The 25,507-nt window shown below is 41.1% G+C and overlaps 1 protein-coding gene across 2 annotated transcripts in view; it reads left to right on the forward strand.

The window, feature by feature from the left end:
- Window positions 1-25,507, forward strand: part of FAM110B (family with sequence similarity 110 member B) — a 148,705-nt gene that overhangs the window by 49,072 nt on the left and 74,126 nt on the right. Inside the window, exon 3 of one of the 2 annotated variants that reach the window (XM_026516446.4) lies at window positions 11,318-11,472. The exons of the other annotated variant lie outside the window; for it this stretch is intronic. The gene's annotated coding sequence lies outside the window, so the exon portion shown is untranslated. The remainder of the gene's footprint in view (window positions 1-11,317; window positions 11,473-25,507) is intronic. 2 annotated transcript variants of the gene reach the window in all.

A 25,507-nucleotide genomic window follows, 5' to 3' on the forward strand; every position in this document is an offset into this window, starting at 1 on the left:
AACATGAATGAAAGCAGGAGACACCTCCCCGGGGCAGGACGAGAGCTTCCGGACAATTACTCCCTTCTGGGACTAGGAGTCTTCTTGATGGCTGATTGTGTGAACTGGAGTTGTTTGTCCACTGGTGTGCATCTCCCCACGAGGAGAGGGGGGCCAGTAAATGCATGTCAGCCCAGGCTCTGGCGGTACATGGCTTCGGAAGGCCCTGAGCCTCAGCCCTGGTGGCTTGTTAAGGACGACCCGTGTCACTAATCAAAGCACTCAGGTGCATGGCAGTTTGCTTTTCAGATGTCAGAATGACTTCAAGTCATGGGTTTTGCCTTCGTCAGAAAGTTGGGATGTAAAACAGCATGATCTCATGAAAACTCTAACCTGTGAATCAAGAGTTTTCATTTCCATTCTGGAAGAAACCCCTGACTAATTCTTAAACCCGTGGCAAGTTACCTGATCTCTCCCTGCTTTGATGTTCTTGCCCAATGACGCTGATTCCAAATTTGAACACTTACACAGGGTCTACTGTGGTCAGGCACTGTTCTCGTACTTTCCATGTATTACCTCATTTAATCCTCATAAGGGCTCTGGGTTACGCTCTTATCCCCATTTTATAAATGAAGACACTGAGGTATAGAGAGGTGAAAGAGCTCGTCCAGGGTTACACAGCCAACAGTAGTGAAGTAGGATTTGCACGTAATCAGACTGATTCTAGAATTCCATTCTCTTAAATGATATGCTGGATTGTCTCCCTCTCTGAAACATTAGTATAATGGTCCCCCTGATTCCTTTGTATGTGGTTTGATTGTGTAAGAATACATTTACTCTTCCCCAGGAAGTATTTGAACCAGTGAATATGACGACTATTTGTCTGGTACTTATGTACATTTTGGGGGGGCTTGTGTAAAGCGCCGTGCTACTTGGAAATGACTTTCGGCAGCAGCCTGGAATCATACCTAGCATTTGGGTGCTCAGAGGCACCACATACACTTGTACAAATGAATCGTGGATGGTCCTAGGGTGCCACTCACACAGACCACCGCGGTCATGACATCTCTCAAATTGCGTCGTCTGCGGCCTGTACCGCTGTATGCCCAGCCCTTTCTAAGCTAACTGATAGCCTTATTTAGAAAACCTGCACATTCATATAGAAAATATATTGCACCCATGATAATAGTGCATGCTCTATAAGCTCACCTTAGTGTATCAAAGCTACCTTTGAATGAAATGAAAAAATAAATATCTTACGTAGCAAACCTCGATCTGCTAAAACACCCATATGAAAGCAACGGCGACCAGGTCGATAAAGAAGCTGGTAGGACTGCAACAGAAGAATCAGAATAAGTCCCTGTACTAATTTCTCATTTGGATGGACATTAGTTGGCCAGACCGTGGTTATTAGAATTTCAAACGAATCAGCTTAGTAATTTTGCAAATTATAGGCCTCACCCAACAGAGTCACAAAATAAAAGCCGGTTTGAAATATTTCAGCTGTCACTTAGCTTCAAGCCAACACAACACACTCACACATCAGAGATTCATGACTGTTCTTTAACGAAGTCCCGGTTCTGGTTAAAATCAGGTAGCGCTTGGAAATCCTCATGAGACAAGGACAAAATACTTTGTGGATGAATTGAAACGAAGCCCTCAAACTGTTGTATCCATTAAATGCATTGAGTAGTAAGGAGGTTTAGGACACTTACACTATTTAGTTTTAGGAAATCACGAGTTAACTGGGTGAAATAAAGCTCTCTTTTTAAGCAGCTTTAATTAGTTAGAAGTTGAAGCTTAATAGTCTGTTAAAAAGTTATTTTAAAAATTAGTGAAGTGAATTAATGGTAATCTGACAGTAAGTCAGTGTGGTGTACGTCTGTGTAATTAGAATAGTTATGACCACGTTTATTACAAGGGGAGGCGTAGCCCTGAGTCTGCCATGTTGAGTGGCTCAGAGCACACTGGAATTGCATTCTCTAGCTGCTCAAAGCACTTCTGGATACATCAGCCATAATCAGGGCTGCACAGCGGTATGGTCTCTGACAGCATGATCACACTCTCCCTGCTGCTGTGTGGCTCTTCCGTGAGATTCTTGTCTAGTCGAGGTGCGTGGTGAGCTCCCTGAGGGCAGGAAGTCTCGTCTGTTGATTGCTGTATCCCCAGGGCCTGGAGCAGTGCCTGACACCCGATGCGTGCTCTAGTAATAGTCACCAAATGAATGCATTGAACTATGTCCTGATCTAGGACTTCTGCATTCTCCGAAATTATTTGTATGTTTGTATGTATGTCTCAGTGCCACTTCTATAATTTCTTCCTTGCCCTTTCAACTTTAGGAACCCACTTAGAGCAGAGATTTGAAGACGGAAATCCATGTGCACTTCTTACCGTAGATGAGCACATGGACTTGTGTTCACATGTCTAAATCTTCAACTTGTGTCGCCTACACAGATTCACTTTTGTAAGAACATGACTTATGTGAAGTCAGGCAACCACTAGTTGTGCAGTTCAGACGACTGCATCTCCAGCCTTACGCTAGACTGCGCCATTCTGCCAAATGATGGCCGTGGGGTCACGATTTATTGTAGTGATCACGATCCAATTGAAAATGCAATGCTTGGTGGCTTGACAAATGCTGGAGAGAATTTTCATAACAGCACATAGGGTCTGCAGGTCTTATGGCTTGAACCGAGGAGCCTGTTATATAACTGTGACAGATTTTGAGAGCTGATGTTGTTGGACAACCATGATGTTAACACACTTTCAAAGCAGAAGAAATTTGGGGGGAAGAGTTACAAAGAGAAAATATCAGTGATGGTAGGAGCATTTTCAAACAATACTGAAATGATATTCTGGGAGCGAACCTAAATGGGTGGAAAATGGAAACTCAGTAGATTTCTTTCCTTTGAAAACAGTAAAGACTATACAAGTATGAGATACCCTTCTTCTTTTGGAAGCAGTGACATGAGGAATCTGAAGGATTTCAAATGGTGAGGTAATTCCCTTTCCTTATTCCAGCAGTCCTGGCCTGACCAGGAAAAAGGTAAATATTAGATACCTGAGTTTTGGCATCATGGTCTGTGTTTGGTAGGATGGTTGTTGGGAGGTTTGAGGGCTAGGGTGTATACTCCCAAACTGTAGCCTTATCTGGGGTGTACTGGGAGCTGCCATGTTTGTTCCCTCCTGTGTCCTCAGCATTGTTGCTGGAGGCCACTGGGCCTGGGCTGTGGTTCTAGTCACTGAGGCACGGCAGCTGACTAGCGGTGCCAGAGACCGCCTGAGACCGTGATTAATCATTTTCTCTTTTCCCTTCTCTCTCTCTCCTTTTTAAACTGATGTTAATCAAGCAACAGTTCTTTGTAAATCTTTGAAGAGGTAATTTCCTATCAAACAGTAAGAGAGGAATTCTGTCTTTGTACAGTTTATACTGTTTTGGTAAATGACTGCTCTCTTGTAATACTCAAGAGGCTGTTTCATGCGCGTAATGGATATTGAGATTTTAGTGTTTTTAAAAATAGCTTCTTCGCGTAGGAGGTTAGTGTGCTTGGTCACCAATTGGAGAATTTGGGGGAAAAAAATGTTAATGTCAGAGTAGGACTTAATTTAAACTTTAGCTTCTTTCTTTCAACTCTCTTTCAACTTCTCCAGAACAGTTATTAGCATAAAAGCTTAATGGATTCACATTCCCTGGGTTATATATGTGCTGCTGAAATTCAGTATTTGGTTCTAAATACTTGCTTAATAATCCCTAAACCGAGCCTAAAATGCTGGTGTGCTTAAACATTAGTTCATTATTACAAAGCCAGTCATATTTTGAGGATAAAAATAGAAGCATTGACTATTCCTTCGGTGCAGGTTTGGTGGAGAATATGTTGGTGCTGCTGAATATTTTTCATTTTAGAAAGAACGTTAACATTGATCTCACCATTGTTCTTACCCTGCTGAATCCTGACTGCCTCTTCTTCTCCGTGGAGTCAGTCCATCTCCGCTCCTTGCCTTGCACCTCACAACATGTCTGTGTGTTCTGCTGTCCTGCTTCTCACCTTGGGCCTTCCTTTCCCTTCTGCCTTCGCTCGGCACTACCTTTTTTTGGTACTTTCTGGAGGTTCTCCACCCTGATGTATAAATCTGGGACACTTCATTCCGTCTTCCCCTGACCTCAGGACCCCATGACCTGCTGGTCTGTTTTCTGCTGTCTTGCTAGGTCAGAGGCGCTCATCTCCTCCATGTCCTGCCCTCTTTGTCCATCCACTTCCTGTGACTGAAATGTACACTCAGACCAGGGCTCTGTCTCAGCCATTCGGTCGTTTTGCACCTGGAACATCACACCCACACCTGGTTCCAGCTATTCTTCACACATTGATTATCTCAACCTTTTTTTTTTTTTAAGATTTTTTAAATTCTTATTTGAGAGAGAGACAGAGAGATGAGAGCACATGCACAGAGGGAGAAGCAGCTTCCCCAATGAGCAAGGAGTCCAATGCGGGGCTCAATCCCAGGGACCCAGGATCATGACTGGAACCATAGGCAGATGCTTAACCCACCCAGGTGCCCTGATTATCTCAACCTTTACGTCACTTGCTAGAGTCACTTAATCAATAATCTACTACAAACTCAAATGCACTAGGTCACGAATGGATCTCCAGATTTTCCTGCTAAACCAGCATCCTCTCCTAGCTTTTCTGCAAGAGTATCATATCACTAAGTTTCTATTACTAAGGAACCATCTTGGGAAAAACTTGAGCATCACCTGCACTCCTCAGCATTCGCTCATTAAGTATTTTGGTTCTTGGACTTTTCATATTTGCTCTTTTCTTTTTGTCCTTCCTGAGTTCCAAGTCAAGCGCCCGTCTTCTTTCATCACCTAACATCGCTGAAGATGTCTCCAGTTGGTTACTCTGTCCCGCAGGTGTTCCCTATCCAGTCTGCCTTGTGTGCTGAGTGTAGGCGCTTCTTAATAAAATAGTCTTCATGTCACCTTCGTTCTTAAAAACCTTTTACTAACTCCCATAGACTGTGGGGGTAAAAGGTACAAATAAGGTAGGTCAGGCGCTCACCTTTTGCCATAGGCGAGCTCTGATTTACTTTTCCAGCCATTTCTGTTCTCCAGCTTGGAATCCTCCCCCTCAGCTCTGTTGGTCCACGTGAGATCTTGAATGCTTTTTGCAAACCCTGCTCATTTCCTCTGCTCTCATTTTGGCGTAGAATCCCTGTCCCCTTTCTTCACGTAGCTATGTAATAGTAATACATGCTGTAGTCAGCAAAACCGAACGGGCATCTCGTGCCTCCTTTAAAGACAAAACTCTCACTTGAATTTATAGCACTTATTGTTTTACGGTCTCACAGTTAGTTTTGGGTTATTGGTGGGGTTTTTTTGTTGTTTTATTTTTAACTGTGGTATAAAAACAACAACAACACACAGAACATAAAATTTACCATCTTAATATCTAAGTGTACAGTTCTCGGTGGTGGTGTGTTACTGTTTTATATTATCACTTTGAAATTTTCTAGCCATGTCTCTACAGCTGATATATAAACTGAGGCCTTGGGTAAAGTATTGTTTGCTTCATTGCCTTCAGTCGTGCATTCATTATGTGCCTATTGTTTCTAAACACTACGTTTTGCATCCTTGACTTTGTCTAGCGCGCATAGCAGATGTGAAACATCTGACAACCAAGTTTAAGACATTTCTTTTAGGAATAATTTTTAGTGTTGGAATTTGAAAACAGCTTGTGTGAAGAGTCATAGCTCATTCTTTTAAAAAATAAATGCCAGGGGCGCCTGGGTGGCACAGCAGTTAAGCGTCTGCCTTCAGCTCAGGGCGTGATCCCGGCGTTATGGGATCGAGCCCCACACCAGGCTCCTCCGCTATGAGCCTACTTCTTCCTCTCCCACTCCCCCTGCTTGTGTTCCCTCTCTCGCTGGCTGTCTCTATCTCTTTCGAATAAATAAATAAAATCTTTAAAAATAAATAAATAAATGCCAAATAAGACAAGCATTATCCTGGGGGAAATTTCTCACCTAAGAAAAATCTTTATAATAGGGATTAAGATTTTTATTTCCTCCCAACAAGACTGGTAAGGTAGATATTTGGCATGTGTGTGTTCTTAAATTGTAATGTTCAGTATTTCCTGTTATAATCACTCTATCTCTTCAATTACATGGTTATTGTCATTTTATATTGCTGGGTCAAGAATGAAATGTTTTGTGCATTTGATTTAGGCCCCAAACTCTCATATACTGTACTCTGTTTCTGGGAAGTCAGTTTGGTTTTAATATAACTTTCTATTTGGAGAATGTTAGAAGTTAGTGAACTAAATGTCATTCCCTCCCATGGATGGACACCATTTTGTAGTACTCAGGCTATTGTTTTAGACTTGATGGTGACAGACTGAGAACCATCACCTTTCATATGTAAGCAGATGACAGTGGATTGAAGTATTTTATGAAAAGTAGTTTTCTTTAATTAAAAAAATGCAGTTGGTCACAATCCTTAAGCTTACAACAAATGTCAGAACTGCCATTAATTAGGTTAGCTGTTTCTGTGTAACTCTTAATTGTCTTGGGTGGATGGATGGACGGATGGAAATAGACACTTTTTTTTTTCAAAATTCTGATTTTATTTTACTCTAACTTTTTTTCTTTAATTTCATTCCATTTTATTTCTTTTTTAAATTGAAATATAGTTGACACCCAATGTTACTTTAGTTTACTGTGTACAGCATAGTGATTCAACAACTCTATACATGATGCTGTGCTCATCACAGATGGTGTAGCTACCATCTGTCACTGTACAACACTGTTACAGTACCGATGATTATATTCCCTATGCTGTACATTTATCCCCGGGACTTATTCATTCCCTAACTGGAAGCCTGTACCTCCTACACCCCTTCACCTCTTTTGCCCTCCAGAAAATAGTATGGAGGTTCCTCAAAAATTTTAAAATAAATATACTTATGATCCAGTAATTAATTCAACTACCGAGTATTTACCCAGAGAAAACAAGAACACTAATTCAAAAAGATATATGCTCCCCTATGTTGATTACAGCATTATTTACTATAGCCTGGATATGGTAGCAACCCAAATGACCATCTATAGATGAATGGATATAGAAGTTGTACTCAACACACACACACACACACACACGCTGGAATATTACTCAGCCATAAAAAAGAATGAGATCTTCCCATTTGTGCCAACATGGTTGGACCTAGAGAATATTATGCTGAGTGAAATAGGTCAAAGAAAGACAAATACCGTATGATTTCATTCATTTGTAGAATCTAAAAAACACAAATGAATAAACAAACAAATGAAGTGTACGCTTTCTTAATTGATCACTCACTACCATCACACCAAACATCATGTGATTCCCAGACTATCCTGCATCTTATACATCACACATACCAGTAATGATACTGTATTGATTGGAATTGTTTTAATTCTTTTTTTTTTTTAATTTTTTAAGAGAATGTGCCCATGAGCAGGGGGCGAGGAGGAGCAGAAGGAGAGGGAGAGAGAATCTTAAGCAGGCTCCATGCCCAGTGAGGAGCCCCAGGCGGGGCTTGATCTCACAACCCTGAGATCATGACCTGAGCTGAAATCAAGCGTCAGAAACTTAAACAACTGAGCCACCCAGCTGTTTTTTTTTGTTTGTTTTAATTCTTAATAGAATTGTTTTTCCTCTCTCCTTATAGCCTGAGGGTTACTGGAAGGCAGGGGCTGACTTATGTATCTGTTCTTAGTGCCTAGCAGAGAGCCTAGCATGGAGTAGAAATGAAACAAATGTCTATAAATTGAAATAACAGCAGGATTGCTTATAAAAGCAAAATGAAATGCTGAATATTTATATTTTAACAATAAATATCTACTCTCAAGAAAGGCAATAGGCAAACATCCTCTGATATTTACTTTTTCTTATAATATGTAGATGACATGTGTATTTTAGCATTCCCTGGAATTAGTCAATAAGCACTTACAAAGGATATAGTAGATAACCAATTACTATTTTGATGAATAAATGATGAACACTTTTCCTAATATATATCATAGAAACCTAAATCAGTTATAACGTTGATGTTGCTCTTATTGATGTTATCATTAGTAAAATATTGCAGAAGGGCTGATTCCTATTTTAACATTTCTGAGAAGTGCTGCTTATATATGGTGATCTTTAGAATAGTCACTATCATTAAAGATGTGTATGTCCTGGGGCGCCTGGGTGGCTCAAGGTCTGTTAAGCGTCTGACTTTGGCTCAGGTCATGATCCCAGGGTCCTGGGATTGAGCCCCACATCAGGCTCCCTGCTCACCAGGGAACCTGCTTCTCCCTCTGCCTTTGCCGCTCCCCCTGCTTGTGCTCCCTCTCTCTCTCTGTCAAATAAATAAATAAAATCTTAAAAAAAAAAAAAAAAGATGGTTATATCTTGCTTGTCCTCAGATTTCATAGTTTTATAGGAAGGATGAGATTTCCTTCAATGCTTCTTATACTTTGCTTTCTTTTTCATTTGTTGGTTACACATTCATACCCATGAGGACAGCTGATAATCCTACCAGTCGATGGGAGGAGGTACTTTTAGGATAATGTTATTTTTATGTGAACAGAGGCTAGCTTAGAAGAAAGCGTGTTAGTTTTCTGTTGCTGTGTACCAAATTTCCACAAGCAACCATTTCTTAGCTCACAGTGGTATTGCTCACAAGGCATGGCTCAACTGGGTTCTCTGCTCACGGTTTCACACTCAGGTTATTGGCGGGACTGTGTTCTTGGTTGAGACTTTGGGGAAAAATCAGTTTCTAAGCTCATCAGGTTTTTATCAGGATTGAGGTCCCTGTGTCCTCGCTATCAGCCAAGGCCAGCCATCAATCAGTTCCTAGAAGTTTCTAGAAGCTACTGGCATTTCCTTGCCCTGGGCCTGCCTTTTTAAGTGCCTCTCATCAGCTCCAGCAGAATCTCTCATCAGATCCCCCTCACTTCCGATCTCTTAGTTTCTCTTCTGTGAGCAGCCAAAGGAAACTCTCTGCTTTTAAAGGATTCATGAGATCAGGTGAGGCCCATCCAGGTGATCTTCCTATCTTAAGGTTAGAGCACCATAAAACATCCCTAAGCATAGGAGTAAAATCCACTGTATTTACTGTCCTGGGATTATGCAGGCTATGTACAGGGTTGGGAATTCCTGGGGGCTGTGTTAGAATTCTCCTTCCACAGAAAATTCAGTTAAGATACTTGGGAAATGCCAAAAATTTACTTCCACACTTTTTTTTTTTTTTTAAAGATTTTATTTATTTATTTATTTGACAGAGATAGAGACAGCCAGTGAGAGAGGGAACACAAGCAGGGGGAGTGGGAGAGGAAGAAGCAGGCCCATAGCATAGGAGCCTGATGTGGGGCTCGATCCCATAACGCCGGGATCGTGCCCTGAGCCGAAGGCAGACGCTTAACCGCTGTGCCACCCAGGCGCCCCTACTTCCACACTTTTATTTTGGAGGCTGAAGACTATGTTTTATAGCCTTTCTCTTTCTCAACCCTACTGTATTTCCATAGGAAAGAGCAGTAGTCTGTCCTTCTATAAAGAGATGTCCTTACAGTCAGTAGGGCTTAGAGTTTACTGTTTGTGGTTTTCATTCATTGATCTGTATTCTTTCAGCCAATCACTCCAGGGCCAGTGGTGGCCAGATGAGGCCTGGAGTCAAGTGTGCAGAGCCTTGCAATTAACGTGGAAACCAGACTGACCGAGGTTAAGTAAGGGCTTACTCCAGGAGAAGAACTTGACAAGTGAGGCCACGGGGAAGGCTATGAACTTGACAAGCTAGACCATAGGGAGCCGCCCTCCATTCATGACCAGAGGAATGACTTGCCAGAATCACTGTTTTTGGCAGATTGACCTGGAAACTGTATTATGGTTAGAGGTGAGAAGCCAGAAGCAGGAACCAGCCAGGAATTCAGAAGCGAATGTTTATTTATCAGTGGCAAGGGAGATCTAGAAATTAATTAGGTTCCTTGCATTACATTAATAGTAGTGGTGCTAGAAAAATAAACAAGAGTGGGGGAAGCTAAACACGATAAAAGAGAAAATCAAGCTGCTTTGTATGATCTGTAATCACCTGAGTAGAATTTGATTAATTTTAATGGAGACCATGGATGAGTGTTTTTTAGGATGCATGTCAGGTAAACAATCAATTTCTTATTAACTTATTGTTGCAGTTGGGCTTATAAGTATTTAAGTGCCTATACGTTTTTCTTCTCATCCAAACAATTTTGCTAACCAGGGGCATATGGAATGAAATGGATACCCAATACCAGATGTGTGTTTGACATGGATTTGTATTTATACGTATAGCATTTGGCTTTGCCTGTTGCCCTACTACCCCTTGCAAAAAACTGCAACACTCCCTTTAAATGAGATGGATAATGGATCTGTCCCATTTACTACTGTAGCGATAGGTTGTTCATTGCTTCTGAATACCACACTTTTCTCTTTGTTGAAATCACATACTCCTGGTTTTCTCAGAGTCAGTATTCAGAGGGAGTTTGGCTTTTACTTCTTATTCCCCCCATTCATTTTTTTGACTGAAGAATTTTTAAGATACAAACAAACAAACCTGGAATACTAGACAGTGAACATATCTGTTTTCACGTAAGTATAAAAATGCTGGTTTTGCAACCATTGAATGTGGAGTTCTCGCCACATCATTGGCTGATAAAACTATAAATAAACTCGAACTACGGAGCTTTGTACCATGAGAAGGAGAGCATTTAGCTTCATTTTTTGTGACTAAAAGTTGCAGTGCAACCACAATAAGAAAAGGACATGGTAATTTGCAGGGTAGCGGTGGAACCGGAGATGCTGACATGCTGACGGGTTTTAAAGCAAACCTACAGAGGAAATAATTTATTCATTCCATAAATATTTATTGTCTGAGCCTGATCTTCTACGGCTGGGGATATAGTAGGAAACAAAAACAGACAGTGAGTTCTGCCCTTGAGAGGCTTCTGTTTCCGTGAGGTGGAGCAGAAATGTGGAAGATAAATAAATATAAAGGAAACTGAAGGTTGGGGATAGATGGTGTGTTGTAGGGTGAGGCAGTAGCATTTTAGAAGGTATGCTAGGCAGGGCTCTAGGGTGACCCTGGTACTGGGCGGTGGGGCCAACAGAGCGTGGTGAAGGTGCTGTCACTGCTGTGGCTGTTTGATTATGGTATAGAAGACCGCCTCTCAGCAGACTGGGGTGGGAATTCTCCTGCGGACCGTGAAGAAGGGAACTGTGAGAAGGCCACTTGGCAGGGGACTGGGTGCTGCTCTGCTAGTGGTTGAGAATGATCCCCGCCCACAGCCCGCAGGAAAACCGGGACCTCAGTCCTGCACCCCCAGGGACTGAATTTTGCCAACAGCCACAGGAACTCAAAGGAGAACCCCAGGCTCCTAAATGAAAGCTACCCAGAGGTCACCGTGATGGCAGCCTTGTGAGACCTGGAGTCAAGAACTGAGGTAAGCCACACCCGGGCCTTGACAGATACTGGGAGATGTTAACTGGGTGCTGTTTTAAGCCACAGCATTTGTGGTCATTTGTGACACAGCAACAGAGAACTGATACAGATGGGGGGCCAAGGAAGGCCTGACTAGGAGGGGATACTTGAGTCAAACCTGTACCTGGGAGAGTATGAGCCAGCCATACAGGTTTCTGTGGGAAAGGGCCGCAGGTAGAGGGAGCAGCCAGGAGAGCAGCATTGTTGGGGTGGAGGGGGGCCCCATGCCCATCAGAAGTGAGGTCAGAGAGTGTTTGGAGCCAGAGTGGAAATGGCCGTTGGGCTGTTAGGGTTTCAGCTGTTGCCCTAAAGGCGATAGGCTGTCATTAGAGGGGTATGGACTGAGGAGTCCAGTGACATATGTCCAGTGACATATTTTCAATTGCTTTATCTCCATGATAAAACATGTTTTCTGTTCTTCTGCAGCATTTGAACTCACTCTTAAAGTTTTTCTGTTTGCTTTCGATAGATGGTATTATCTCTTGGACCCTGGTAGGTAGGGAAGTGAAGCTGGGTATGAAGCACTGTTGCCACCTCGTGCTGGGAAGATTCTAGCACTAACTAGGAGCAGACCTCTTCTTCCTGAGGGCAAATAGATGTGTAAGCCTGGGGCCTCCCAAGAGCCCCAGGGCAGGTGTACGTAGCTCCCCAGGTGAACAAGAGCAGGCAGAGCCTTCCTGTATCTTATCCTAGACCTCAACTTCGTTACCACAGCATGGATAAGCAATCAGTGTGGCTTTTCAAGATGGGGTTTGCAGAAGACCCAGGACTTGCTGGTATAGGTTTTGTTTTGTTTTGTTTTGTTTTGTTTTGTTTTGTTTTTTTGAGAGAGAGAGAAAGACAGCAAGCACGAGTGGGGAGGGGCAGAGGGAGGAGGAAAGAGAGAATCTTAAGCAGGCTTCATGCTCAGCACAGAGCCCGATGCAGGACTCGATCTCATGACCTTGAGATCATGACCGGAGCCGAAACCAAGAGTTGGACGCTTAACCAACTGAGCCACCCAGGCACCCCTAGTTTGCTCTTTGTCTTCAGTTAGACACAACTGCACTGTTAGATAGACAAAAATAGGAGGGTACCCTCTGGGACTTCAGCAGATAGGGAAAGATTGAGACTCCAAAGAGCAGGGCAGTTGAGAGGAGGGGAGAGAGTAGTCTCTGGGCCCCTGTGGAATCTGCATTTACCAAGAGCCCCAGGGCTGGTGTATATAGCTCAAGCCTCTTTGGAATTGCTGGGAGTGTGGAGAGCCATGTCCCTCACACGCAAAAGACCTCTACCTGTGGGTACATCTGCTTTTATATAAGTAATCCCTTTAGTTCATAAATTTCTTTTTTCAGGCTAGTTACATATTTATTCCTATTTCTTCCAAGTTAACGATTACTCCATAGCGCTTTTTCCTCTTTTTTTCCTTTCTCCATTTTCCATCATATTATCAGCTGGGCTATTTTAATCTAGTATCAAATTGCTACATTGTCAAAGTAGTACCTTTTTTAAAAAGAGTCACACAGGCAGTGATATGAAATCTTTGGGAACTGAGATAGTTATTCATGCCTTCTCTTGCCCCAGAAAGGGCTTGAGCACCAAACCTTGAGAGTTTGGGTTTCAACTGGTTGACCTTCTGGAACGAGGACACCGTGCTGACCTTGTCACCCAGGACAGTGAGCAATGGGGTCAGAGAACGGCCGTGTTTGAATGTACGCACCCAGATTTATGGTGTTAGAAGTCCAGCGTACCTGTCCTTCCTACCTGCCCACAGCTGAGGGTCTTTGTGATCTTTGCTCACCTCGGACTTCATTGGCACAGGCTCCCCCTCCTCCCGCCCCTGGGTGGCATCTTTTTTTTTTTTTCCCATTTCCGGTTATATTCCCTTTGGGCATGGAAATAGTTAACCATTCCTGATCTAAAGATTACATCTTAATTAATTTTCCTTAAACCTGTGAACACAAATTCTTTTGTGTTATTTGAGAAGAATACATCATGCTTTTCCCTCCTCCCTTAGTGTTTTGTGTGCTTTCAAAGCACAGTATTTTCAGTGCCCTTTTCAAGTTGAGGGAATCAATTGTGCTCTTAAGTAACAGCAGTGAATTTTTTTTTTTTTTAAGGCGCTTTGGGCCTGTGGAGATCCAATCCCCTTCAAATGAAGCCTTCCCTTGTAAGAACACTTTCTCTAGCCATCTTGAGTCACACATAGGATCTGCTCTGTTTCCAGCTGTGATCAGCGTTAACACCTGCTAATGTGTTGTGTGCAAGAAAGGATAAACACCCTCAAGTCTTCTGCTTCTTGATAAAAATTAGCAACTTCCAGAAACTTGAGAAACATTTGCCACATCTAACATTATACACTTGGTTACAAAGGATTGCTTATTTATAGATCTTTTTTGCTCTGAAGCATCAGCTTCCAATAGAAAAGACCAGATTCCACACTGCTTTAGAGGTTGACAAATGTTGGCCCATGGACCACATCCAGACCACTGTCAGGTTTTGTAAATAAAGTTTTATTGGAACCTAGCCATGATCATCCGTTTATGTGTTGCCTATGGCTGTTCCATTCTATAGACGCAGAGTTGAGAAGTCATGACAAAGACTGTGTGACCTGCAGATACTCAATATCTGACCCTTTACAAAAAAGTTTGCCAACGGTGGTCTAAAATAGCTAACTTTTTTTCAACTAAAACTTTTCAGCCATAACGTAATTTTGGAATCATTGATATCTCCGGCTTTTTAAAGTTGTCGGGGAGAGTCCATTGAGAAAAGAGCCAGTGGTTTAAAATAAATAAAAATTCAGGTTGTTTGGTTTTCTACCACCACTTCCATTTCCACAGGTTATCAAAATGTATTTAACTTAAGCATAATGTGTGGAAATGTAAAATAAAAAGCATTTCAGGTCACAGTAAAAGAGAACATTGGCGTTTCTATGTCACCTTAGTATTAGGTTGCATTTTCACACGGCTCGATAACATTTAGAATTCAAATCTTCATGAAGGCATAATTCACACGTCGCCCGAGGTCTCCCTTATAAGCCACCCAGTTTGACATGTTTATAGCCTAAAGTGAAGGCTGAATTTGCTTTCACTAAAATCAAATGAGAGCTTAGTTTGCATGGGTTTCTGTGTATGTGTGCGCGTGTGTGTCTATGAAGATTTCAATGCTTTTCTGGCAGGTTAATTACATTTTCATACTAATGCGTAGTTTCTTTGAACTGCTATTATATTTTCCATAGGCTTTTGGTTGTTAATGTGTGTTCCAATATGATAAGGACAGATCCCCTCTCTCCCCGTGCCCTTTCCATCCCATCACTGGTGAAATTGCAGGGTATTGTCATACAAGCCAGACCCTGAGAGAAAACGTTCTCTCCATGGCTGTCTTGTGCTTCAGGGGCTAAGGCAGGACACAGAGCTCAAAGTGAAGAAGTCTGTGTTTTTAGTGGAAACGGTCTGCTTTGCTTACCCGTCCAGACCTGGTAAATGAGGGCAACAGAGGGGTTGTGTTAAATGTGGCAAAATCTAATTACTGCTTGATTTATAGCCATATCCACAGTATAGCCAAGGGGGCAAGTTCACTGCCGTGAAGCATACTTGGCTGGTTATGGGCTGCCTGAAGGGCTCTGCTCTCCTCTGCTGGCCCCTGCAGTAGGAGACTGCTCTCATTGGTGAGGGCACTGGGCCGGCTTACAGGTCCTCAGGCCCAGGGGGGACATCTGGCCAGGGAGCCTCGGGCACATGATGCTGGCATGTGTGAAGTCGTGCTGGGTTTGCTGGACACACACACACACACACACACACACACAGAGCAAACTGAGACAGCTCCACGCAGTGTTTTTGGCAAGGCTGCTCTTCTCCATTTCCCGAGTATTGGGAAACGAAACTATTTCCCTAAGGACTATAACAGGAGGCTCTGCTTTCTTAATTGTTCTTATTTCTTGTGCCATTGTGAATCAAGCTTGAGGATCCAAATTCTCCAACACGACTATTTTCCATCAAGAGCCCCCCCCCCCGCTGACCCGTCCCACTCCCTTGCCAGTTACCTTTAGAAGCTGCCCTAAAGGGGCGCCTGGGTGGCACAGCGGTTAAGCGTCTGCCTTCGGCTCAGGGCGTGATCCTGGTGTTCTGGGATCGAGCCCCACATCGGGCTCTTTTGCTGGGAGCCTGCTTCTTCCTCTCCCACTCCCCCTGCTTGTGTTCCCTCTCTCGCTGGCTGTCTCTATCTCTGTCGAATAAATAAATAAAATCTTTAAAAAAAAAAAAAAAAGCTGCCCTAAAGGCTCAGAAGCTCAGAAGCAGTAGTGTGCCTTCATGGTGGCAAAGGCGTGTGTCAGGGTTCGCTGCCAGCGTGTCCCTCCTTTGACCGGTCCCCGCTGGTAGCCTCGAGGTCACAGACCTCTCAGTTCCTGAACTATGAAGTGGTGACCATAGTTAGTGCCTGCTTCATTGAACTGTGGCAAGGATGAAGTGATGAATGTGTCTGTCATGGGGCCAGGCACAGAGAAAGTATTCAGGGAAGGTTAGCTGTTCCTGGGCCAGCACTGAATTGAAGACTCACCTCTGTCTTGTGTTCTCCTGCTCCTGCCCTTCACCCTCACAGGTGGGAGACCGTAGTGCTTTGATTTCATTTGCATTGTCGCTGGGGACGGGTAGTTTATCACTGCTACATCTTGGAATTGTCTGCATGGGGCATGGGGCTATTTTTTTTTAATTTTCTACGAACAGTACACCCCCTTATTAGTTTCAGGGAGCCAGCTCTCACCTTTCCTTCTCCCATCTCAAAGTTGTGAAATAGTTATCCACACAGCTGTTTTTATTTAAGAAGAAACTGAGGCATGAAGAAATTCAGTAATTTTACCTAAATCCACATAACTCGTAAGGAATAGAAGAGATATTCAAGCCCAAGACTATCTTAAAGCCTCCTAGGACCTCAAGATGCTTAACTGTGAGTTTGTTTCTGTGACATACAAGTCAGAAGAAAAGGCAAATGGATATAGTATATCCTATAAAATGTGTTTTAATTTCTTCCAGAAACCTGCTTTATGACAAACATGAGACCAAAGAAAAAATGGTCAGGTAAAAACAGAAGAGGCAAAAATAACTTACAAGAGAGGCATTTTAAATGGGTGCTAACAGCAGTTAACTGTTGAAAATAAGCTTTCCCAGGGCCTATAAATAGAAAAAAAAATTCTCAGGCCCTGATAGAGTAATCTAAACATAAAGGTGCAACATGACATTCAAATGAGTAAACTATAACTGACATGAATTCATGTGGGACTGAGTCATCATTTCTTCTTTATATATGCATGACATACTACATATAAATAAAAGGTTGGAAAGTTCAGAAGAATTTAAAATAAAAATAGATTTTAATTAAGATATCAAATCAGCATTAAGGCCCTTGAAACTTCGTGATGAGACAATGTTGGTAATATCGTGTCTTTATTTATAAAGTATGGGATTTTTTGAGGTAAGATTTAGAGATCTTAAGTGTACAGTTTGATAAGGAAGGTCTAACAAACATACACTCTCTTAGAACCACCCTAATAAAAATGTAGACCGTTTCCATCACCCCAGCAAATTCTCTCTGCCATTTGGCAGTTAGTTTCACCTTTTCTACCCCAGAAGAAATCATTGTTCTGATTTCTATCACCATAAATTAGTTCTGTCCGGTTTTAAATGTATATAAATGGAATCACAGCAAATACCCTTTGTGTTGGTTTCCTTTCATTCGGTATCATGTCTTCCAGATTCGTCTGTGCTCTTGTCTCAAGAGCTGGTTCCTTTTGTTGCTGAGTAGTGTCTCATTGTGTGTACATAGTGCAGTTGCTTTTTCTCTGGTCTTCTGTTAATGGGTATTTGGCTTGTTTCCAGTTGGGCATTTGGAATAAAATTGCTGTGAACATCACTGAACAAGTCTTTTTGTGGACATATGTTTTCCTGTATCTTGGATCATACCCCTGAGTGGAATTACTGGGTCAGAGACCAAATGTTTGATTGACTTCAGACCTTCCCATTAGCAGTGTGTCAGAGTTCCAGTTATTCCACATCTTTGCCGACATTTGGTATTGTCTTTTTATTTTTAGTGATTTGAGTGGCTATGAACTAGTGTCTCATTGGGTTTAAATTCGTGTCTCCCTCACGACCAATGCTGAGTACCTCATGTGCTTCCACATCTCTGTGTATCTTCTTTTGCAAAGTGTCTGTTGAAGTCCTTTTCCCTTTTTAGAAGTTGGGTTGTTCATCTTTCTATTATTGATGTGTAGTCCTTTATTTTTTCTAAAAGTTCTCTTTCAGATATATGTACTAGATCTATTTTCTCCTATTTAGTTTTTGCCTTTTCTTTTTCTGACAGTGTCACTTGATGGGCAGAGGTTTTTAATTTTTTTAAAGAACAGGTTGTCAGTTTTTTCTTGAACAGTGTTTTTTGTGACTCTGGGAAATTTTAACCTACGTCAAGGTTGCAAAAATATTCTCATCTGTTTATTCTAGAAGCGTTACACTTTTAGATTTAATTTGTAGGTCTGTGATCTGTCTCAAGTTGATCATTTTGGTCCATGTTTACTATTTTTCTAAATGAGTATCCACCTGTTCCATCATCATTTTTTGAAAATACTTTTCATTCTCCATTGAATTGTCCAAGTTCCTTTGTCCAAAAGGAACTTGTGTATTTGTGGATCTATTCCTAGATTCTTCTGGTTCATTGATGTAGCAGTTTATTTTCATTAATGCCACAATGTTGGAATTTCATTGTCTTTGTGCAACAGCTTACGGTCTTTCTCTAGGAGGAGGACCCTTATCAGTGGAAGCACAGATGACCCAGCATGCAGGTTCCTCACAGTGGGACACATTGCCACAAAATGTAAAACATCACTAATACTTGACATGGAATTTTGCAGGTGGAATGTGTTTTGCGGTTGGATGACTTTGGTTTATTCAGATATGAAAAATTTGGTGTAATACATTCCATGTCACTGCAATTTAGGTCAGAGAATAATGCTGAAAAGAAATATATATGAAGGAATGAGTGAACACAGACTACAGAACAGCCCAAAACTAGTATATCAAAAAGGAAGATAGGTTAATTGAAATTTCAATTAATTTCACACAACTGAATTCAGTGTTTTAAATGATAGTGCTTTAGTATTGCTCCTTCTTGGTTTTCAATGGAGTATTTTTTCCCTGTAAAATACATCCTTTCCAAAAGGTACACATCTTTGGGGATCTTCGGGGAGGACAGAGATTAAGTTGGTTTTCCAAAAGAAAAAAATAATAGGAGAAATTCTGCGTAAGTTCCTTTGCTGAAAATGAGGACATTAAGAAAAGTAGTAATTACAAATCAAAAAAGATCTTCCTTTGCTGTGCTTCCTCCCTTGTTCTATCCTAGGCTGCGGCTTGAGGCAGGAGACTCTGGCCCATCTATGCAGGGCCCTGACTTTCACCTGGAGCATCTAAAAAAGTTGACATGTTGATTTTCATCTATCGGACCACCCATCACTACTGATGGAGTACCAAGACCTTTAGGAATTTCTAATTACTTCGTCCAAAAACCAAGGATCCATTCTTTTGTGTGGATAAGCTGTGCTCATTGTAGGCAAATTGAAATTAACTAATTTCCTCTTGCACCCCCAACTCACCCTCAAGATAACGGAACACGGGGTACTGAGTTTTTAAAGCCTGGCATTGACTCACATCACGTATTCAAATTGGATATGTTCTTAAACAACATTAGAAATAAATGCAAAGATTATGCTTACCTTTTGGAGAAAGATGATTAAAACTGCAAATGCTTCTTTAGTCCATAAAGTGTGCCAAATACCATCAAGATACGGGGTGGGCAGTTTCTGTGGCTGCCCTCTGGGCTCCGATAGTGCTTTTCCACTAATCTGTTAGGTACTTTATACCATATTTTCCTATTACAGAACATTTCTGTGATGTTAATTTAAAAGCCTTCTATATAACTTAGTACGCAAACCGCTTGTGTAGGCTTGACTCAGACTTTATGATAAAAACCATTCATCATGGGCTATTCCATGTAGGAAGAATTTAAACTCTCCTCTTCATTAGAAGACCTGCCTTCAGTAGAATTAAAATAGCTTCTCCCTGAATGGGAGCACTGATTTGGCAATGATCATGAGCAGTCAATTCAAGAGGAATGTAATCGAATACTTGAAATTTAAATTAGCTTGTAATCTGACATTGAAAATAAAGCAAAAGAGAAGCCCAAGAAAGTTTCCTTAAGGTGAATTAATGTCCTTCAAATCACTTCCAGTTTCAAAGTTAATAACATACATACGATAAAAGTCATATGCAATGAGGCTCATCTTTTTTGTGCTCCTTCTCCCTGATACACTGACACCATGATTAGAAAAACGCTTCCTACAGAGAGAGCACCCACATCCGCGGAAATGATTTTCAGATATCACTAGAGATTTGCAAACTGCCTCAGGAATGTTTGGAGGAGTAACTTTTCTCTTTATTGTGGCCTTAAAGCCCAAAGTGATACCCCAAGAAAGAACCTTCAATAAGTAACACGGATTTTCTTGTTTATTTAGACACTAGTCAGATGTTCCTATTTTCAGAGGATTCTCTCTCTTCGAATACCTTCTTCCCCATTCTTGAAGGACACGTTCTTTTCCCCCTTGAAATCACTGAGTGGTAAGCGCTCCAGGAGAAGAACACTAGTTAAATGAAAAGGGTCCCATAATTATTGTCACTGGCTTTAACAGGATTACATAAGAAAAGTTGTTTTTTCGCTGTAAAAGAAACCATGGAAAAGAATGTCTACATATGGAAATAGGAACAGGAGAAATACAGGGAATCCAGATACAGAAACTAGTCACCAGGTATGAAAAACGTAACATTCACAAAAGAACTGGTGGGGGTGGGGGAGTGATTATTTTCAGTAGGAAAAAAAAAAAGTCTTGGCTTTACAGGTAATTACACATTTAACAGTATAGATGGTGTAGAGCTCAGGTTGCTTCAAGGCAAATTTCTGTTAAACAATTCCCACTTGCACATTAATTTCTATTGTGGCACTTAAAAAAATTGGTCCCTGGATATAATAAAATTACCTTTAAGATATACACAGGTAATGGAAATATCTTTCTGACAAAACCATCGAACCATTGTCTATTAATAATCCTGAGCTAGGGTTCACAAGATTTTTTAAATTGTGAAAGTAAAAACAGGAGATGCAGACATGCTGAAAGATTGTTTTGCTTTACTTTATTTTAAACTCGATTCCTACTGTAGTGGTAACAATGTATAAAGCTTCAGAAACCTCCCAAGGTCACAGTCAGTCTTGAAGCCTGCTAATGTTCCTAACTTTATATCCAGAGAAATTATTTTCCATTTCTTTCATCACTTAAATTTACTGGCTTCTTTCCAGACGTTTGAACCTGGCGATGTCTTCCAAGTGTGTAAGAATGCTTTTAGATAAAAGGAGAGAATTATCCAAATAACTAAGGCAAGGAGTCTCTGAACTGCACTTAGCAATGAGGACTTAACGCCGTGCCAGCAGAGGCTTGCCCTAATGTCTAATCAGCAAATTGACTGACAATCCAGGCTGAACTCTTGGTTCCCACTCTAATGGTTTGACTTACGGTAGGGAACGATTAGCTCATCAAAATCATGTTTGCTGAGGCTGCTACTTACTCACTGGTTACTTACTTGCTGGTTAGCGAAGCGAAGTTGCACCGTGAAGACTGGCTGTAGGCTCTATCTGTTGACCAGGACATGAGGCAGCAAGAATCTCCAAGCCTGAGGCATTAGAGGGGCTGTACTCATTAAAAACTTGCCACCCACAGGTTTTTATTTTCCATGGGTGGGAATGGGGGAAAAAAACACAAAGTTTTAATAAACAATTTGTGCTCAATGTTAGTAATAACTCAGTAGAAAAATTTAAAAATTCAGGCAAGTCAACCATGCAGAGATAAAAAACTATTCATATTGTGGGATTTGCTCCTAGACTTTTCCTCTGTATATATTCAGACATATGTGTATACATACACGAAGAGGTAATTTTAACAAAAATGGTATCATAATATATGTTGATTTATGACTCTCAGTTAATATTTAGCTTATATTCTCATTTAATAAATACTCTTCTAAAATATCACTTTTGAATAACTGTATAATGTTCCATTAATTTTATTTATACACCATAATTTATGTAGCCAGTTGGCTGTTGTTGAATACAATTTTCTTTCTTCCTTTTTTTGCTCTATAAGGGATACCGTGATGTGACAAATACCATAACTATATATTTTTACATATATCCTCAATTATTTCTAATTTATTTTTGCACATGATCCTTAGAATGATTTTCCCATAGCGAATAGCCATGGGTAAAGGCATACACATTTGTAAAATTTTGAGGATGTTTTTTCCCACATTCCCCCAGAAAAAAAAGCCATGCTTATTTAAGTTCCAGAATTTCTAGATGTTATTAACAAGCCTTAACAGTATAACATTTCCCATCTGGGTTGTGCTCAGGGCATGATAATTATATATTTATATTATATACTTCTTTTTCTAAGAGAGGGTCTGTTTTTCTAATACCATTAATATCATTTGGCCTGGATGTTTAATTTTGCAGTCAGCCAAGTGTGAGGAAATTAGATAATGTTTACAAAATGCTAAGTACTCTCTACATGCTTTCTGTATGTATTAACTCATTTAATCCACATAATATCATCATCCTCATGTTATAGATGAGAAAATTCAAGCATGAAGAAGTAAGTAATTTACCCAAGGTTTCCAGCTGGAAAGTAGCTGGAATGGGATAAAATATAATGGGATAGGAGGTGAGAAGTACGTGACGATGTTGTTCTAGCAACATAATTTCTCCCAAAGAGTATCATTCAGGAGGATATAACTTCCGAAGTTTTGATATGACCCCCTTGAAGACATCTATCCTTTGGCTCCTACTGACTTCAAAAGTTTCAGAAAGACCCCAGATGAATTTCGTAACAGATTATGTTTTGTTACATATTTGTTTGGATGAAAGTAATCGTTCGAAGTTAGTAATGTTAAAACATAATTATGAGCATTCATACCATGCATAGCTGAAGTTCTTCCATGAAACTTTTGCTTAAAATAGCAGCGTGCATTACTCATGCAAGATGATATGCCTTGATTTTGGACAATAATTGTAGAGACACACTCAAGCACTAGTGCTGATGCTATACAGAACTATTTATAATTATAGGAGACGTCATTTAACTGAAATCTGAAATGTTTAGACATTCCACTTTGGGAGACAAAGCCACAATTTAGGATGTTAGTCCATTTATTGTAATTTAAAGGTTTGTAGGAATTATCCATGGTCAGTAGAGAAAGAGTCCTTTTGGTAGAACAGGGATTATTGATAAGGTAAACACTTTCACATCCCAGAAGATGCCTGTCAATGTCTATAAAACATGGTATGATTTGAGAACAGAAGGGAAGGTAATAAGCTCAGGACTATTGCTGCAAGCTAATTCATAACTTATTATATTATTTTATATAAGATTATTTATATATATTACATATATGTTATATGTGCTATATTTATATTTATCATGTGCAATATATGACATGTATTATTTAATATTTAATATAATATTATTTAATAATATTTAATTATTATACCCATGGGGTGACTAATATTTTGAGTATAAGAACAAACTGGTTTTAGTGAGAAACAGAGCAAGATAGGAACTGATTCTGAGTCTGGAGTCCCTGAGCAAGTCCTAGTTTGTGGCTCCCCTTTCTGAATTCTGCAAGCCCCCTGCAGGGAGCAAAACTGCTAGGTTCTTACTGTCTCCCTCACCTGTAAATTCTGTGAAGGGAAAGGCTATATTCTCAACCCATGATCACATAAAAGGGGCTCAGTATATGTTTCTGGAACTAACGAAGCAATGTCACTTTAGTATTTTAGATTCTCAAATAACCCTCTCTTCCTGTCCTAAACTTCCATTTCTTAAAAGCTGCTAGTCAGAATGCCAAGGATTAATCTTATTGGTTATTTAAAATCATTTCTGTTAAGGTATAAATCACTGATGTTTTAATCAGTGATTTTGTTGTTTTTGTTGTTGCTTTTGTTGTTGTTAAAGAAAGTTTCTCAGTGATGTTAATTTTTAATTGCCAGAATGCCCATTCATTGCAGGCTGTCTGCTGTCCAGTGCCATTTGGACATGTGGGTTCTGATACTAACATGACCTTAGCCATATATGAAATGTCCTTGTGCATTCTACCTCATCAGCTGAATAAACTCATGTTTGACTTGTAGATGTATGTAAATATAAATGAAAGGAAGGTAGGAGGTTTGATTTCTGAACAATATCGAAGTTCTTCTATTATGCAATGCTTTAAGTTGTGTGCAAGGGAGACTTTTAAAATTCCCTGTCGTTGACTATTTGACTTTATAATTAGGAAACAATCATTTGGGTTAAACTGGGCTGCTCTAGAAAACAGGTGAATCAAAAAGATGCTTTCCTAAGAATATTGTGTTTATGAGTTAGGATCCTAAGATGCCAAATAAAACCATCTTAATGAAGAATTTTCTTAATCTGATGTTCATTAGGCATGTAAGTGTGCTTTTTGCATCAAAATTTCAAAACTTTTACCCTAATCATTTAGTTTCTCAGTTTTGGGGGGAAGGTCCCTTTTGCATGACTATATCCCAGCTCTCTTCTTAACCCTATCGACCTGCACAGCAGCACCTCTGTAGGTTCTTAATTTGAGCCATGTTGTGCTGAACATTGAGGTTACCATTCTTTTAACAGGTTCGAGAGCTCACCTCCAGTGCAGGAGTCTTGTGTATTTCTGCAAAATTAGCACAAGTAGGAGTTGGAGTCCAGTTTTCCTGTAGAAGGGCAAGGGACTGGCTGGTTAGTGTTAGGACTTGCGGAGGTGTGGGGGCTGGGCAGACCTATGCAGCCTGCTAAGGTTGTAGGCACTTGGTACTTTTGTGCCCTAGGGTCAGGGTGCTAGATGTTGGAGAAGGATACAGAGGACATGGGACATAACAGATGTAAATTTTGTCTGTATCAACTTTTTTGGCGGTTAGTCCCATACCCAGGAAATTCTTTGTTCTCTTCTTCTACCAAGTGACTTCTCACCTCTTGGCCTAAGAGGCCAGTTACATTCCTGGTTAAATAGGCATAACGGGGGTAATCCCAGTGCAATATTGACCTGTGATTAGCCATTTCAAAGTCCAGAGTCCTCACCTCAGTGGTCCATTGGGTGGGCCAGGGTGGCAAACAGTAAGAGAAGCAGAGAGCGTGTAGGGTCTCATGGGTTTATTACGGGGGGATACAGCAGGAATGTGGCCCAAGGAAATGGGGAGAGGGGGCCCCTGGGAAATTATCTGTCCAAGCACTGTGGTCGAGTACCACTGACGTGTACTGTGAAGACATGCATTTGTGGGTCCTGTGAAGTCCCTCCCCGAGGGCATTTGGACTGCTCTGGATCTTCAGTGTACGGAGAGACGCCATGTGTGTGAGGGTGTCAGACATGCCTGACTATGCTAGCAACTGCCGCCATTCAGAGCAAACCTCCATGACGGTGTCTCCTGAGCTAGCCGCCCCTCAGATTCGTAACTCCTTAGCTGTCTCACTGTTCCCTGAAGAAAAAAAGAAAAAGGCGATGGCTTAGGCAAGGCTTTGAGAAGACGCCTCAAGATGCACAAGTGAATTGTAAACCGAGTTCCTCCAAGAAGACTCACGCAGTCTACGTCTGAGGCCTGGCGGGATGATTGTCCACACACATCTTTATCAGCGGGTGGCTTCTCAAGTGGCCCTGATAACGGACTCCCACAAAGGTGCCCTGCGTTGATGTACAAAGGAACCTCTGAGGCCCTATTGATGCAGTGGGGTCGTTTCATGGTAAACAGGGCAGCATGCTAAGCGTCTGAATGAAGGGGGCCCCGAGGGCTGCATGTGGCCTTTGGAGCAGCTGGGGTAATTTCCAGCAGCCCCATTCCATCTTTCTCAGCCTGCCCACATTATACCTGCATCAAGCACACTGTATGGT

The sequence above is a fragment of the Ursus arctos genome, unplaced genomic scaffold (assembly GCF_023065955.2).
Source record: "Ursus arctos isolate Adak ecotype North America unplaced genomic scaffold, UrsArc2.0 scaffold_6, whole genome shotgun sequence".
Taxonomy (NCBI): Eukaryota; Metazoa; Chordata; class Mammalia; order Carnivora; family Ursidae; genus Ursus; species Ursus arctos.